This window comes from Mytilus californianus, unplaced genomic scaffold (assembly GCF_021869535.1).
Source record: "Mytilus californianus isolate M0D057914Y unplaced genomic scaffold, xbMytCali1.0.p SCAF_5, whole genome shotgun sequence".
In the NCBI taxonomy this organism is placed as follows: Eukaryota; Metazoa; Mollusca; class Bivalvia; order Mytilida; family Mytilidae; genus Mytilus; species Mytilus californianus.
Window position 1 is genome coordinate 8313114 of NW_026262701.1, and position 18346 is coordinate 8331459.

An 18346-nucleotide genomic window follows, 5' to 3' on the forward strand; every position below is an offset into this window, starting at 1 on the left:
TAGTGACAGTACAAGGTGTTTGTAGAGTCTTCGTCGGTTAATATATCACTGTAACTAGATATAGTGACTGTATAAGGTGTTTGTAGAGTCATTGTCAGTTAATACATCACTGTATCTAGATATAGTGACTGTATAAGGTATTTGTAGAGTTATCGTTTGTTAATACATCACTGTATCTAGATATAGTGACAGTACAAGGTGCTTGTAGAGCCTTCGTCGGTTAATACATCACTGTAAGTAGATATAGTGACTTTACAAGGTGTTTGTAGAGCCTTCTTCGGTTAATACATCACTGTATCTAGATATAGTGACTGTACAAGGTGTTTGTAGAGTTATCGTCGGTTAATACATCACTGTAACTAGATATAGTGACGGTACAAGGTGTTTGTAGAGTCTTTGTCGGTTAATACATCACTGTAACTAGATATAGTGACTGTACAAGGTGTTTGTAGAGTCTTCGTCGGTTAATACATCACTGTATCTAGATATAGTGACTGTACAAGGTGTTTGTAGAGTCATTGTCAGTTAATATATCACTGTAACTAGATATAGTGACTGTACAAGGTGTTTGTAGAGTCTTAGTCGGTTAATACATCACTGTAAATAGATATAGTGACAGTACAAGGTGTTTGTAGAGTCTTCGTCGGTTAATACATCACTGTAACTAGGTATAGTGACAGTACAAGGTGTTTGTAGAGTCTTCGTCGGTTAATACATCACTGTAACTATATATAGTGACAGTTCAAGGTGTTTGAAGTCTTAGTCGGTTAATACATCACTGTAACTATATATAGTGATAGTACAAGGTGCTTGTAGAGTCTTTGTCGGTTAATACATCACTGTAACTAGATAAAGTGACTGTACAAAGTGTTTGTAGAGTTATCGTCGGTTAATACATCACTGTATCTAAATATAGTGACTGTACAAGGTGTTTGTAGAGCCTTTCGTCGGTTAAAACATCACTGTAACTATATATAGTGATAGTACAAGGTGTTTGTAGAGTTATTGTCGGTTAATACATCACTGTAACTAGATATAGTGACAGTGCAAGGTGTTTGTAGAGTCTTCGTCTGTTAATGCATCACTGTAACTAGATATAGTGACTGTATAAGGTGTTTGTAGAGTTATTGTTGGTTAATACATCACTGTAACTAGATATAGTGACAGTACAAGGTGTTTGTAGAGTCTTTGTCGGTTAATACATCACTGTAACTAGATATAGTGACTGTACAAGGTGTTTGTAGTCTCTTCGTCTGTTAATACATCACTGTATCTAGATATAGTGACGGTACAAGGTGTTTGTAGAGTTATCGTCGGTTAATACATCACTGTATCTAGATATAGTGACTGTATAAGGTGTTTGTAGAGTTATTGTCGGTTAATACATCACTGTAACTAGATATAGTGACAGTGCAATGTGTTTGTAGAGTCTTCGTCGGTTAATACATCACTGTAACTAGATATAGTGACTGTACAAGGTGTTTGTAGAGTCTTCGTCTGTTAATACATCACTGTATCTAGATATAGTGACTGTACAAGGTGTTTGTAGAGTTATTGTCGGTTAATACATCACTGTATCTAGATATAGTGACTGTATAAGGTGTTTGTAGAGTTATTGTCGGTTAATACATCACTGTAACTAGATATAGTGACAGTGCAAGGTGTTTGTAGAGTTATTGTTGGTTAATACATCACTGTAACTAGATATAGTGACAGTACAAGGTGTTTGTAGAGTCTTCGTCGGTTAATATATCACTGTAACTAGATATAGTGACTGTATAAGGTGTTTGTAGAGTCATTGTCAGTTAATACATCACTGTATCTAGATATAGTGACTGTATAAGGTATTTGTAGAGTTATCGTTTGTTAATACATCACTGTATCTAGATATAGTGACAGTACAAGGTGCTTGTAGAGCCTTCGTCGGTTAATACATCACTGTAAGTAGATTTAGTGACTTTACAAGGTGTTTGTAGAGCCTTCTTCGGTTAATACATCACTGTATCTAGATATAGTGACTGTACAAGGTGTTTGTAGAGTTATCGTCGGTTAATACATCACTGTAACTAGATATAGTGACGGTACAAGGTGTTTGTAGAGTCTTTGTCGGTTAATACATCACTGTAACTAGATATAGTGACTGTACAAGGTGTTTGTAGAGTCTTCGTCGGTTAATACATCACTGTATCTAGATATAGTGACTGTACAAGGTGTTTGTAGAGTCATTGTCAGTTAATATATCACTGTAACTAGATATAGTGACTGTACAAGGTGTTTGTAGAGTCTTAGTCGGTTAATACATCACTGTAAATAGATATAGTGACAGTACAAGGTGTTTGTAGAGTCTTCGTCGGTTAATACATCACTGTAACTAGGTATAGTGACAGTACAAGGTGTTTGTAGAGTCTTCGTCGGTTAATACATCACTGTAACTATATATAGTGACAGTGCAAGGTGTTTGAAGTCTTAGTCGGTTAATACATCACTGTAACTATATATAGTGATAGTACAAGGTGCTTGTAGAGTCTTCGTCGGTTAATACATCACTGTAACTAGATAAAGTGACTGTACAAGGTGTTTGTAGAGTTATCGTCGGTTAATACATCACTGTATCTAAATATAGTGACTGTACAAGGTGTTTGTAGAGCCTTTCGTCAGTTAAAACATCACTGTAACTATATATAGTGATAGTACAAGGTGTTTGTAGAGTTATTGTCGGTTAATACATCACTGTAACTAGATATAGTGACAGTGCAAGGTGTTTGTAGAGTCTTCGTCTGTTAATGCATCACTGTAACTAGATATAGTGACTGTATAAGGTGTTTGTAGAGTTATTGTTGGTTAATACATCACTGTAACTAGATATAGTGACAGTACAAGGTGTTTGTAGAGTCTTTGTCGGTTAATACATCACTGTAACTAGATATAGTGACTGTACAAGGTGTTTGTAGTCTCTTCGTCTGTTAATACATCACTGTATCTAGATATAGTGACGGTACAAGGTGTTTGTAGAGTTATCGTCGGTTAATACATCACTGTATCTAGATATAGTGACTGTATAAGGTGTTTGTAGAGTTATTGTCGGTTAATACATCACTGTAACTAGATATAGTGACAGTGCAATGTGTTTGTAGAGTCTTCGTCGGTTAATACATCACTGTAACTAGATATAGTGACTGTACAAGGTGTTTGTAGAGTCTTCGTCTGTTAATACATCACTGTATCTAGATATAGTGACTGTACAAGGTGTTTGTAGAGTTATTGTCGGTTAATACATCACTGTATCTAGATATAGTGACTGTATAAGGTGTTTGTAGAGTTATTGTCGGTTAATACATCACTGTAACTAGATATAGTGACAGTGCAAGGTGTTTGTAGAGTCTTCGTCGGTTAATACATCACTGTAACTAGATATAGTGACAGTACAAGGTGTTTGTAGAGTCTTCGTCGGTTAATATATCACTGTAACTAGATATAGTGACTGTATAAGGTGTTTGTAGAGTCATTGTCAGTTAATACATCACTGTATCTAGATATAGTGACTGTATAAGGTATTTGTAGAGTTATCGTTTGTTAATACATCACTGTATCTAGATATAGTGACAGTACAAGGTGCTTGTAGAGCCTTCGTCGGTTAATACATCACTGTAAGTAGATATAGTGACTTTACAAGGTGTTTGTAGAGCCTTCTTCGGTTAATACATCACTGTATCTAGATATAGTGACTGTACAAGGTGTTTGTAGAGTTATCGTCGGTTAATACATCACTGTAACTAGATATAGTGACGGTACAAGGTGTTTGTAGAGTCTTTGTCGGTTAATACATCACTGTAACTAGATATAGTGACTGTACAAGGTGTTTGTAGAGTCTTCGTCGGTTAATACATCACTGTATCTAGATATAGTGACTGTACAAGGTGTTTGTAGAGTCATTGTCAGTTAATATATCACTGTAACTGGATATAGTGACTGAACAAGGTGTTTGTAGAGTCTGCGTCGGTTAATACATCACTGTAACTAGATATAGTGACAGTACAAGGTGTTTGTAGAGTCTTCGTCGGTTAATACATCACTGTAACTAGGTATAGTGACAGTACAAGGTGTTTGTAGAGTCTTCGTCGGTTAATACATCACTGTAACTATATAGAGTGATAGTACAAGGTGCTTGTAGAGTCTTCGTCGATTAATACATCACTGTAACTAGATATAGTGACTTTACAAGGTGTTTGTAGAGTTATCGTCGGTTAATACATCACTGTATCTAAATATAGTGACTGTACAAGGTGTTTGTAGAGCCTTTCGTCAGTTAAAACATCACTGTAACTATATATAGTGATAGTACAAGGTGTTTGTAGAGTTATTGTCGGTTAATACATCACTGTAACTAGATATAGTGACAGTGCAAGGTGTTTGTAGAGTCTTCGTCTGTTAATGCATCACTGTAATTAGATATAGTGACTGTATAAGGTGTTTGTAGAGTCTTTGTCGGTTAATACATTACTGTAACTAGATATAGTGACTGTACAAGATGTTTGTAGTCTCTTTGTCTGTTAATACATCACTTTATCTAGATATAGTGACTGTACAAGGTGTTTGTAGAGTTATCGTCGGTTAATACATCACTGTATCTAGATATAGTGACTGTATAAGGTGTTTGTAGAGTTATTGTCGGTTAATACATCACTGAAACTAGATATAGTGACAGTGCAATGTGTTTGTAGAGTCTTCGTCGGTTAATACATCACTGTAACTAGATATAGTGACTGTACAAGGTGTTTGTAGAGTCTTCGTCTGTTAATACATCACTGTATCTAGATATAGTGACTGTACAAGGTGTTTGTAGAGTTATTGTCGGTTAATACATCACTGTATCTAGATATAGTGACTGTATAAGGTGTTTGTAGAGTCTTCGTCGGTTAATACACACTGTAACTAGATATAGTGACAGTACAAGGTGTTTGTAGAGTCTTCGTCGGTTAATATATCACTGTAACTAGATATAGTGACTGTATAAGGTGTTTGTAGAGTCATTGTCAGTTAATACATCACTGTATCTAGATATAGTGACAGTACAAGGTGCTTGTAGAGCCTTCGTCGGTTAATACATCACTGTAAGTAGATATAGTGACTTTACAAGGTGTTTGTAGAGCCTTCTTCGGTTAATACATCACTGTATCTAGATATAGTGACTGTACAAGGTGTTTGTAGAGTTATCGTCGGTTAATACATCACTGTAACTAGATATAGTGACGGTACAAGGTGTTTGTAGAGTCTTTGTCGGTTAATACATCACTGTAACTAGATATAGTGACTGTACAAGGTGTTTGTAGAGTCTTCGTCGGTTAATACATTACTGTATCTAGATATAGTGACTGTACAAGGTGTTTGTAGAGTCATTGTCAGTTAATATATCACTGTAACTAGATATAGTGACTGTACAAGGTGTTTGTAGAGTCTTAGTCGGTTAATACATCACTGTAAATAGATATAGTGACAGTACAAGGTGTTTGTAGAGTCTTCGTCGGTTAATACATCACTGTAACTAGGTATAGTGACAGTACAAGGTGTTTGTAGAGTCTTCGTCGGTTAATACATCACTCTAACTATATATAGTGACAGTGCAAGGTGTTTGAAGTCTTAGTCGGTTAATACATCACTGTAACTATATATAGTGATAGTACAAGGTGCTTGTAGAGTCTTCGTCGGTTAATACATCACTGTAACTAGATATAGTGACTGTACAAGGTGTTCGTAGAGTTATCGTCGGTTAATACATCACTGTATCTAAATATAGTGACTGTACAAGGTGCTTGTAGAGCCTTTCGTCAGTTAAAACATCACTGTAACTATATATAGTGATAGTACAAGGTGTTTGTAGAGTTATTGTCGGTTAATACATCACTGTAACTAGATATAGTGACAGTGCAAGGTGTTTGTAGAGTCTTCGTCTGTTAATGCATCACTGTAACTAGATATAGTGACTGTATAAGGTGTTTGTAGAGTTATTGTTGGTTAATACATCACTGTAACTAGATATAGTGACAGTACAAGGTGTTTGTAGAGTCTTTGTCGGTTAATACATCACTGTAACTAGATATAGTGACTGTACAAGGTGTTTGTAGAGTCTTCATCTGTTAATACATCACTGTATCTAGATATAGTGACTGTACAAGGTGTTTGAAGTCTTAGTCGGTTAATACATCACTGTAACTATATAGAGTGATAGTACAAGGTGCTTGTAGAGTCTTCGTCGATTAATACATCACTGTATCTAAATATAGTGACTGTACAAGGTGTTTGTAGAGCCTTTCGTCAGTTAAAACATCACTGTAACTATATATAGTGATAGTACAAGGTGTTTGTAGAGTTATTGTCGGTTAATACATCACTGTAACTAGATATAGTGACAGTGCAAGGTGTTTGTAGAGTCTTCGTCTGTTAATGCATCACTGTAACTAGATATAGTGACTGTATAAGGTGTTTGTAGAGTCTTTGTCGGTTAATACATTACTGTAACTAGATATAGTGACTGTACAAGGTGTTTGTAGTCTCTTTGTCTGTTAATACATCACTGTATCTAGATATAGTGACTGTACAAGGTGTTTGTAGAGTTATCGTCGGTTAATACATCACTGTATCTAGATATAGTGACTGTATAAGGTGTTTGTAGAGTTATTGTCGGTTAATACATCACTGAAACTAGATATAGTGACAGTGCAATGTGTGTGTAGAGTCTTCGTCGGTTAATACATCACTGTAACTAGATATAGTGACTGTACAAGGTGTTTGTAGAGTCTTCGTCTGTTAATACATCACTGTATCTAGATATAGTGACTGTACAAGGTGTTTGTAGAGTTATTGTCGGTTAATACATCACTGTATCTAGATATAGTGACTGTATAAGGTGTTTGTAGAGTTATTGTCGGTTAATACATCACTGTAACTAGATATAGTGACAGTGCAAGGTGTTTGTAGAGTCTTCGTCGGTTAATACACACTGTAACTAGATATAGTGACAGTACAAGGTGTTTGTAGAGTCTTCGTTTGGTTAATATATCACTGTAACTAGATATAGTGACTGTATAAGGTGTTTGTAGAGTCATTGTCAGTTAATACATCACTGTATCTAGATATAGTGACAGTACAAGGTGCTTGTAGAGCCTTCGTCGGTTAATACATTACTGTAAGTAGATATAGTGACTTTACAAGGTGTTTGTAGAGCCTTCTTCGGTTAATACATCACTGTATCTAGATATAGTGACTGTACAAGGTGTTTGTAGAGTTATCGTCGGTTAATACATCACTGTAACTAGATATAGTGACGGTACAAGGTGTTTGTAGAGTTTTTGTCGGTTAATACATCACTGTAACTAGATATAGTGACTGTACAAGGTGTTTGTAGAGTCTTCGTCTGTTAATACATCACTGTATCTAGATATAGTGACTGTACAAGGTGTTTGTAGAGTTATTGTCGGTTAATACATCACTGTATCTAGATATAGTGACTGTATAAGGTGTTTATAGAGTTATTGTCGGTTAATACATCACTGTAACTAGATATAGTGACAGTGCAAGGTGTTTGTAGAGTCTTCGTCGGTTAATACATCACTGTAACTAGATATAGTGACAGTACAAGGTGTTTGTAGAGTCTTCGTCGGTTAATATATCACTGTAACTAGATATAGTGACTGTATAAGGTGTTTGTAGAGTCATTGTCAGTTAATACATCACTGTATCTAGATATAGTGACTGTATAAGGTATTTGTAGAGTTATCGTTTGTTAATACATCACTGTATCTAGATATAGTGACAGTACAAGGTGCTTGTAGAGCCTTCGTCGGTTAATACATCACTGTAAGTAGATATAGTGACTTTACAAGGTGTTTGTAGAGCCTTCTTCGGTTAATACATCACTGTATCTAGATATAGTGACTGTACAAGGTGTTTGTAGAGTTATCGTCGGTTAATACATCACTGTAACTAGATATAGTGACGGTACAAGGTGTTTATAGAGTCTTTGTCGGTTAATACATCACTGTAACTAGATATAGTGACTGTACAAGGTGTTTGTAGAGTCATTGTCAGTTAATATATCACTGTAACTAGATATAGTGACTGTACAAGGTGTTTGTAGAGTCTTAGTCGGTTAATACATCACTGTAAATAGATATAGTGACAGTACAAGGTGTTTGTAGAGTCTTAGTCGGTTAATACATCACTGTAACTAGGTATAGTGACAGTACAAGGTGTTTGTAGAGTCTTCGTCGGTTAATACATCACTGTAACTATATATAGTGACAGTGCAAGGTGTTTGAAGTCTTAGTCGGTTAATACATCACTGTAACTATATATAGTGATAGTACAAGGTGCTTGTAGAGTCTTCGTCGGTTAATACATCACTGTAACTAGATAAAGTGACTGTACAAGGTGTTTGTAGAGTTATCGTCGGTTGATACATCACTGTAACTAGGTATAGTGACAGTACAAGGTGTTTGTAGAGTCTTCGTCGGTTAATACATCACTGTAACTATATATAGTGACAGTGCAAGGTGTTTGAAGTCTTAGTCGGTTAATACATCACTGTAACTATATATAGTGATAGTACAAGGTGCTTGTAGAGTCTTTGTCGGTTAATACATCACTGTAACTAGATAAAGTGACTGTACAAAGTGTTTGTAGAGTTATCGTCGGTTAATACATCACTGTATCTAAATATAGTGACTGTACAAGGTGTTTGTAGAGCCTTTCGTCAGTTAAAACATCACTGTAACTATATATAGTGATAGTACAAGGTGTTTGTAGAGTTATTGTCGGTTAATACATCACTGTAACTAGATATAGTGACAGTGCAAGGTGTTTGTAGAGTCTTCGTCTGTTAATGCATCACTGTAATTAGATATAGTGACTGTATAAGGTGTTTGTAGAGTTATTGTTGGTTAATACATCACTGTAACTAGATATAGTGACAGTACAAGGTGTTTGTAGAGTCTTTGTCGGTTAATACATCACTGTAACTAGATATAGTGACTGTACAAGGTGTTTGTAGTCTCTTCGTCTGTTAATACATCACTGTATCTAGATATAGTGACGGTACAAGGTGTTTGTAGAGTTATCGTCGGTTAATACATCACTGTATCTAGATATAGTGACTGTATAAGGTGTTTGTAGATTTATTGTCGGTTAATACATCACTGTAACTAGATATAGTGACAGTGCAATGTGTTTGTAGAGTCTTCGTCGGTTAATACATCACTGTAACTAGATATAGTGACTGTACAAGGTGTTTGTAGAGTCTTCGTCTGTTAATACATCACTGTATCTAGATATAGTGACTGTACAAGGTGTTTGTAGAGTTATTGTCGGTTAATACATCACTGTATCTAGATATAGTGACTGTATAAGGTGTTTTTAGAGTTATTGTCGGTTAATACATCACTGTAACTAGATATAGTGACAGTGCAAGGTGTTTGTAGAGTCTTCGTCGGTTAATACATCACTGTAACTAGATATAGTGACAGTACAAGGTGTTTGTAGAGTCTTCGTCGGTTAATATATCACTGTAACTAGATATAGTGACTGTATAAGGTGTTTGTAGAGTCATTGTCAGTTAATACATCACTGTATCTAGATATAGTGACTGTATAAGGTATTTGTAGAGTTATCGTTTGTTAATACATCACTGTATCTAGATATAGTGACAGTACAAGGTGCTTGTAGAGCCTTCGTCGGTTAATACATCACTGTAAGTAGATATAGTGACTTTACAAGGTGTTTGTAGAGCCTTCTTCGGTTAATACATCACTGTATCTAGATATAGTGACTGTACAAGGTGTTTGTAGAGTTATCGTCGGTTAATACATCACTGTAACTAGATATAGTGACGGTACAAGGTGTTTGTAGAGTCTTTGTCGGTTAATACATCACTGTAACTAGATATAGTGACTGTACAAGGTGTTTGTAGAGTCTTCGTCGGTTAATACATCACTGTATCTAGATATAGTGACTGTACAAGGTGTTTGTAGAGTCATTGTCAGTTAATATATCACTGTAACTAGATATAGTGACTGTACAAGGTGTTTGTAGAGTCTTAGTCGGTTAATACATCACTGTAAATAGATATAGTGACAGTACAAGGTGTTTGTAGAGTCTTCGTCGGTTAATACATCACTGTAACTAGGTATAGTGACAGTACAAGGTGTTTGTAGAGTCTTCGTCGGTTAATACATCACTGTAACTATATATAGTGACAGTTCAAGGTGTTTGAAGTCTTAGTCGGTTAATACATCACTGTAACTATATATAGTGATAGTACAAGGTGCTTGTAGAGTCTTTGTCGGTTAATACATCACTGTAACTAGATAAAGTGACTGTACAAAGTGTTTGTAGAGTTATCGTCGGTTAATACATCACTGTATCTAAATATAGTGACTGTACAAGGTGTTTGTAGAGCCTTTCGTCGGTTAAAACATCACTGTAACTATATATAGTGATAGTACAAGGTGTTTGTAGAGTTATTGTCGGTTAATACATCACTGTAACTAGATATAGTGACAGTGCAAGGTGTTTGTAGAGTCTTCGTCTGTTAATGCATCACTGTAACTAGATATAGTGACTGTATAAGGTGTTTGTAGAGTTATTGTTGGTTAATACATCACTGTAACTAGATATAGTGACAGTACAAGGTGTTTGTAGAGTCTTTGTCGGTTAATACATCACTGTAACTAGATATAGTGACTGTACAAGGTGTTTGTAGTCTCTTCGTCTGTTAATACATCACTGTATCTAGATATAGTGACGGTACAAGGTGTTTGTAGAGTTATCGTCGGTTAATACATCACTGTATCTAGATATAGTGACTGTATAAGGTGTTTGTAGAGTTATTGTCGGTTAATACATCACTGTAACTAGATATAGTGACAGTGCAATGTGTTTGTAGAGTCTTCGTCGGTTAATACATCACTGTAACTAGATATAGTGACTGTACAAGGTGTTTGTAGAGTCTTCGTCTGTTAATACATCACTGTATCTAGATATAGTGACTGTACAAGGTGTTTGTAGAGTTATTGTCGGTTAATACATCACTGTATCTAGATATAGTGACTGTATAAGGTGTTTGTAGAGTTATTGTCGGTTAATACATCACTGTAACTAGATATAGTGACAGTGCAAGGTGTTTGTAGAGTTATTGTTGGTTAATACATCACTGTAACTAGATATAGTGACAGTACAAGGTGTTTGTAGAGTCTTCGTCGGTTAATATATCACTGTAACTAGATATAGTGACTGTATAAGGTGTTTGTAGAGTCATTGTCAGTTAATACATCACTGTATCTAGATATAGTGACTGTATAAGGTATTTGTAGAGTTATCGTTTGTTAATACATCACTGTATCTAGATATAGTGACAGTACAAGGTGCTTGTAGAGCCTTCGTCGGTTAATACATCACTGTAAGTAGATTTAGTGACTTTACAAGGTGTTTGTAGAGCCTTCTTCGGTTAATACATCACTGTATCTAGATATAGTGACTGTACAAGGTGTTTGTAGAGTTATCGTCGGTTAATACATCACTGTAACTAGATATAGTGACGGTACAAGGTGTTTGTAGAGTCTTTGTCGGTTAATACATCACTGTAACTAGATATAGTGACTGTACAAGGTGTTTGTAGAGTCTTCGTCGGTTAATACATCACTGTATCTAGATATAGTGACTGTACAAGGTGTTTGTAGAGTCATTGTCAGTTAATATATCACTGTAACTAGATATAGTGACTGTACAAGGTGTTTGTAGAGTCTTAGTCGGTTAATACATCACTGTAAATAGATATAGTGACAGTACAAGGTGTTTGTAGAGTCTTCGTCGGTTAATACATCACTGTAACTAGGTATAGTGACAGTACAAGGTGTTTGTAGAGTCTTCGTCGGTTAATACATCACTGTAACTATATATAGTGACAGTGCAAGGTGTTTGAAGTCTTAGTCGGTTAATACATCACTGTAACTATATATAGTGATAGTACAAGGTGCTTGTAGAGTCTTCGTCGGTTAATACATCACTGTAACTAGATAAAGTGACTGTACAAGGTGTTTGTAGAGTTATCGTCGGTTAATACATCACTGTATCTAAATATAGTGACTGTACAAGGTGTTTGTAGAGCCTTTCGTCAGTTAAAACATCACTGTAACTATATATAGTGATAGTACAAGGTGTTTGTAGAGTTATTGTCGGTTAATACATCACTGTAACTAGATATAGTGACAGTGCAAGGTGTTTGTAGAGTCTTCGTCTGTTAATGCATCACTGTAACTAGATATAGTGACTGTATAAGGTGTTTGTAGAGTTATTGTTGGTTAATACATCACTGTAACTAGATATAGTGACAGTACAAGGTGTTTGTAGAGTCTTTGTCGGTTAATACATCACTGTAACTAGATATAGTGACTGTACAAGGTGTTTGTAGAGTCTTCGTCTGTTAATACATCACTGTATCTAGATATAGTGACTGTACACGGTGTTTGTAGAGTTATCGTCGGTTAATACATCACTGTATCTAGATATAGTGACTGTATAAGGTGTTTGTAGAGTTATTGTCGGTTAATACATCACTGTAAATAGATATAGTGACAGTGCAAGGTGTTTGTAGAGTCTTCGTCGGTTAATACATCACTGTAACTAGATATAGTGACTGTACAAGGTGTTTGTAGAGTCTTCGTCTGTTAATACATCACTGTATCTAGATATAGTGACTGTACAAGGTGTTTGTAGAGTTATCGTCGGTTAATACATCACTGTATCTAGATATAGTGACTGTATAAGGTGTTTGTAGAGTTATTGTCGGTTAATACATCACTGTAACTAGATATAGTGACAGTGCAAGGTGTTTGTAGAGTCTTCGTCGGTTAATACATCACTGTAACTAGATATAGTGACAGTACAAGGTGTTTGTAGAGTCTTCGTCGGTTAATATATCACTGTAACTAGATATAGTGACTGTATAAGGTGTTTGTAGAGTCATTGTCAGTTAATACATCACTGTATCTAGATATAGTGACTGTATAAGGTATTTGTAGAGTTATCGTTTGTTAATACATCACTGTATCTAGATATAGTGACAGTACAAGGTGCTTGTAGAGCCTTCGTCGGTTAATACATCACTGTAAGTAGATATAGTGACTTTACAAGGTGTTTGTAGAGCCTTCTTCGGTTAATACATCACTGTATCTAGATATAGTGACTGTACAAGGTGTTTGTAGAGTTATCGTCGGTTAATACATCACTGTAACTAGATATAGTGACGGTACAAGGTGTTTGTAGAGTCTTTGTCGGTTAATACATCACTGTAACTAGATATAGTGACTGTACAAGGTGTTTGTAGAGTCTTCGTCGGTTAATACATCACTGTATCTAGATATAGTGAATGTACAAGGTGTTTGTAGAGTCATTGTCAGTTAATATATCACTGTAACTAGATATAGTGACTGTACAAGGTGTTTGTAGAGTCTTAGTCGGTTAATACATCACTGTAACTAGATATAGTGACAGTACAAGGTGTTTGTAGAGTCTTTGTCGGTTAATACATCACTGTAACTAGGTATAGTGACAGTACAAGGTGTTTGTAGAGTCTTCGTCGGTTAATACATCACTGTAACTATATATAGTGACAGTGCAAGGTGTTTGAAGTCTTAGTCGGTTAATACATCACTGTAACTATATATAGTGATAGTACAAGGTGCTTGTAGAGTCTTCGTCGGTTAATACATCACTGTAACTAGATAAAGTGACTGTACAAGGTGTTTGTAGAGTTATCGTCGGTTAATACATCACTGTATCTAAATATAGTGACTGTACAAGGTGTTTGTAGAGCCTTTCGTCAGTTAAAACATCACTGTAACTATATATAGTGATAGTACAAGGTGTTTGTAGAGTTATTGTCGGTTAATACATCACTGTACCTAGATATAGTGACAGTGCAAGGTGTTTGTAGAGTCTTCGTCTGTTAATGCATCACTGTAACTAGATATAGTGACTGTATAAGGTGTTTGTAGAGTTATTGTTGGTTAATACATCACTGTAACTAGATATAGTGACAGTGCAAGGTGTTTGTAGAGTCTTCGTCTGTTAATGCATCACTGTAACTAGATATAGTGACTGTATAAGGTGTTTGTAGAGTTATTGTTGGTTAATACATCACTGTAACTAGATATAGTGACAGTACAAGGTGTTTGTAGAGTCTTTGTCGGTTAATACATCACTGTAACTAGATATAGTGACTGTACAAGGTGTTTGTAGTCTCTTCGTCTGTTAATACATCACTGTATCTAGATATAGTGACGGTACAAGGTGTTTGTAGAGTTATCGTCGGTTAATACATCACTGTATCTAGATATAGTGACTGTATAAGGTGTTTGTAGAGTTATTGTCGGTTAATACATCACTGTAACTAGATATAGTGACAGTGCAAGGTGTTTGTAGAGTCTTCGTCGGTTAATACATCACTGTAACTAGATATAGTGACTGTACAAGGTGTTTGTAGAGTCTTCGTCTGTTAATACATCACTGTATCTAGATATATTGACTGTACAAGGTGTTTGTAGAGTTATCGTCGGTTAATACATCACTGTATCTAGATATAGTGACTGTATAAGGTGTTTGTAGAGTTATTGTCGGTTAATACATCACTGTAACTAGATATAGTGACAGTGCAAGGTGTTTGTAGAGTCTTCGTCGGTTAATACATCACTGTAACTAGATATAGTGACAGTACAAGGTGTTTGTAGAGTCTTCGTCGGTTAATATATCACTGTAACTAGATATAGTGACTGTATAAGGTGTTTGTAGAGTCATTGTCAGTTAATACATCACTGTATCTAGATATAGTGACTGTATAAGGTATTTGTAGAGTTATCGTTTGTTAATACATCACTGTATCTAGATATAGTGACAGTACAAGGTGCTTGTAGAGCCTTCGTCGGTTAATACATCACTGTAAGTAGATATAGTGACTTTACAAGGTGTTTGTAGAGCCTTCTTCGGTTAATACATCACTGTATCTAGATATAGTGACTGTACAAGGTGTTTGTAGAGTTATCGTCGGTTAATACATCACTGTAACTAGATATAGTGACGGTACAAGGTGTTTGTAGAGTCTTTGTCGGTTAATACATCACTGTAACTAGATATAGTGACTGTACAAGGTTTTTGTAGAGTCTTCGTCGGTTAATACATCACTGTATCTAGATATAGTGACTGTACAAGGTGTTTGTAGAGTCATTGTCAGTTAATATATCACTGTAACTAGATATAGTGACTGAACAAGGTGTTTGTAGAGTCTGCGTCGGTTAATACATCACTGTAACTAGATATAGTGACAGTATAAGGTGTTTGTAGAGTCTTCGTCGGTTAATACATCACTGTAACTAGGTATAGTGACAGTACAAGGTGTTTGTAGAGTCTTCGTCGGTTAATACATCACTGTAACTATATATAGTGACAGTGCAAGGTGTTTGAAGTCTTAGTCGGTTAATACATCACTGTAACTAGATATAGTGACGGTACAAGGTGTTTGTAGAGTCTTTGTCGGTTAATACATCACTGTAACTAGATATAGTGACTGTACAAGGTGTTTGTAGAGTCTTCGTCGGTTAATACATCACTGTATCTAGATATAGTGACTGTACAAGGTGTTTGTAGAGTCATTGTCAGTTAATATATCACTGTAACTAGATATAGTGACTGTACAAGGTGTTTGTAGAGTTATCGTCGGTTAATACATCACTGTATCTAAATATAGTGACTGTACAAGGTGTTTGTAGAGCCTTTCGTCAGTTAAAACATCACTGTAACTATATATAGTGATAGTACAAGGTGTTTGTAGAGTTATTGTCGGTTAATACATCACTGTACCTAGATATAGTGACAGTGCAAGGTGTTTGTAGAGTCTTCGTCTGTTAATGCATCACTGTAACTAGATATAGTGACTGTATAAGGTGTTTGTAGAGTTATTGTTGGTTAATACATCACTGTAACTAGATATAGTGACAGTGCAAGGTGTTTGTAGAGTCTTCGTCTGTTAATGCATCACTGTAACTAGATATAGTGACTGTATAAGGTGTTTGTAGAGTTATTGTTGGTTAATACATCACTGTAACTAGATATAGTGACAGTACAAGGTGTTTGTAGAGTCTTTGTCGGTTAATACATCACTGTAACTAGATATAGTGACTGTACAAGGTGTTTGTAGTCTCTTCGTCTGTTAATACATCACTGTATCTAGATATAGTGACGGTACAAGGTGTTTGTAGAGTTATCGTCGGTTAATACATCACTGTATCTAGATATAGTGACTGTATAAGGTGTTTGTAGAGTTATTGTCGGTTAATACATCACTGTAACTAGATATAGTGACAGTGCAAGGTGTTTGTAGAGTCTTCGTCGGTTAATACATCACTGTAACTAGATATAGTGACTGTACAAGGTGTTTGTAGAGTCTTCGTCTGTTAATACATCACTGTATCTAGATATATTGACTGTACAAGGTGTTTGTAGAGTTATCGTCGGTTAATACATCACTGTATCTAGATATAGTGACTGTATAAGGTGTTTGTAGAGTTATTGTCGGTTAATACATCACTGTAACTAGATATAGTGACAGTGCAAGGTGTTTGTAGAGTCTTCGTCGGTTAATACATCACTGTAACTAGATATAGTGACAGTACAAGGTGTTTGTAGAGTCTTCGTCGGTTAATATATCACTGTAACTAGATATAGTGACTGTATAAGGTGTTTGTAGAGTCATTGTCAGTTAATACATCACTGTATCTAGATATAGTGACTGTATAAGGTATTTGTAGAGTTATCGTTTGTTAATACATCACTGTATCTAGATATAGTGACAGTACAAGGTGCTTGTAGAGCCTTCGTCGGTTAATACATCACTGTAAGTAGATATAGTGACTTTACAAGGTGTTTGTAGAGCCTTCTTCGGTTAATACATCACTGTATCTAGATATAGTGACTGTACAAGGTGTTTGTAGAGTTATCGTCGGTTAATACATCACTGTAACTAGATATAGTGACGGTACAAGGTGTTTGTAGAGTCTTTGTCGGTTAATACATCACTGTAACTAGATATAGTGACTGTACAAGGTTTTTGTAGAGTCTTCGTCGGTTAATACATCACTGTATCTAGATATAGTGACTGTACAAGGTGTTTGTAGAGTCATTGTCAGTTAATATATCACTGTAACTAGATATAGTGACTGAACAAGGTGTTTGTAGAGTCTGCGTCGGTTAATACATCACTGTAACTAGATATAGTGACAGTATAAGGTGTTTGTAGAGTCTTCGTCGGTTAATACATCACTGTAACTAGGTATAGTGACAGTACAAGGTGTTTGTAGAGTCTTCGTCGGTTAATACATCACTGTAACTATATATAGTGACAGTGCAAGGTGTTTGAAGTCTTAGTCGGTTAATACATCACTGTAACTAGATATAGTGACGGTACAAGGTGTTTGTAGAGTCTTTGTCGGTTAATACATCACTGTAACTAGATATAGTGACTGTACAAGGTGTTTGTAGAGTCTTCGTCGGTTAATACATCACTGTATCTAGATATAGTGACTGTACAAGGTGTTTGTAGAGTCATTGTCAGTTAATATATCACTGTAACTAGATATAGTGACTGTACAAGGTGTTTGTAGAGTCTGTGTCGGTTAATACATCACTGTAACTAGATATAGTGACTGTACAAGGTGTTTGTAGAGTCATCGTCACTTAATACATCACTGTAACTAGATATAGTGACTGTACAAGGTGTTTGCAGAGTCTTCGTCGGTTAATACATCACTGTAACTAGATATAGTGACAGTACAAAGTGTCAATGAAGTCTGTAGATTTGGGAAATGCTACTGACAATTTATCATTAACTTTCATTTTCTTTTTACTGTGGCCATTTCAATAAATGTGACTCCACTTCCTGTTAACCTTTCTGTAAACCCACATTCAGGATTGAACACTTGGTGTTCTTAATCCTATTTATATGTATACTTTGTTTTTCTCTGACTGTGTATGCATATGACGTCTTTACACTAGATCCATTGGATGTGTCATCCCTGACATTATGTCTGGGAAACATGATTTATTTATTTGTTGTAATTGGCTATGAACTAGCTTTCAGTAACAGCCAGCTTAGATCAGTACTTTGTCTTTAGGTTATTTTCCATAAGTTTTGGCAAATAATTTAATAATTTGGCTATACCTTAAGTCCTTTTTGGTTTGATCAACACTTCAGCATTTGCATTAGGTTTTGGAATTACTAATATTTTAACCATAATTATATAAGCAT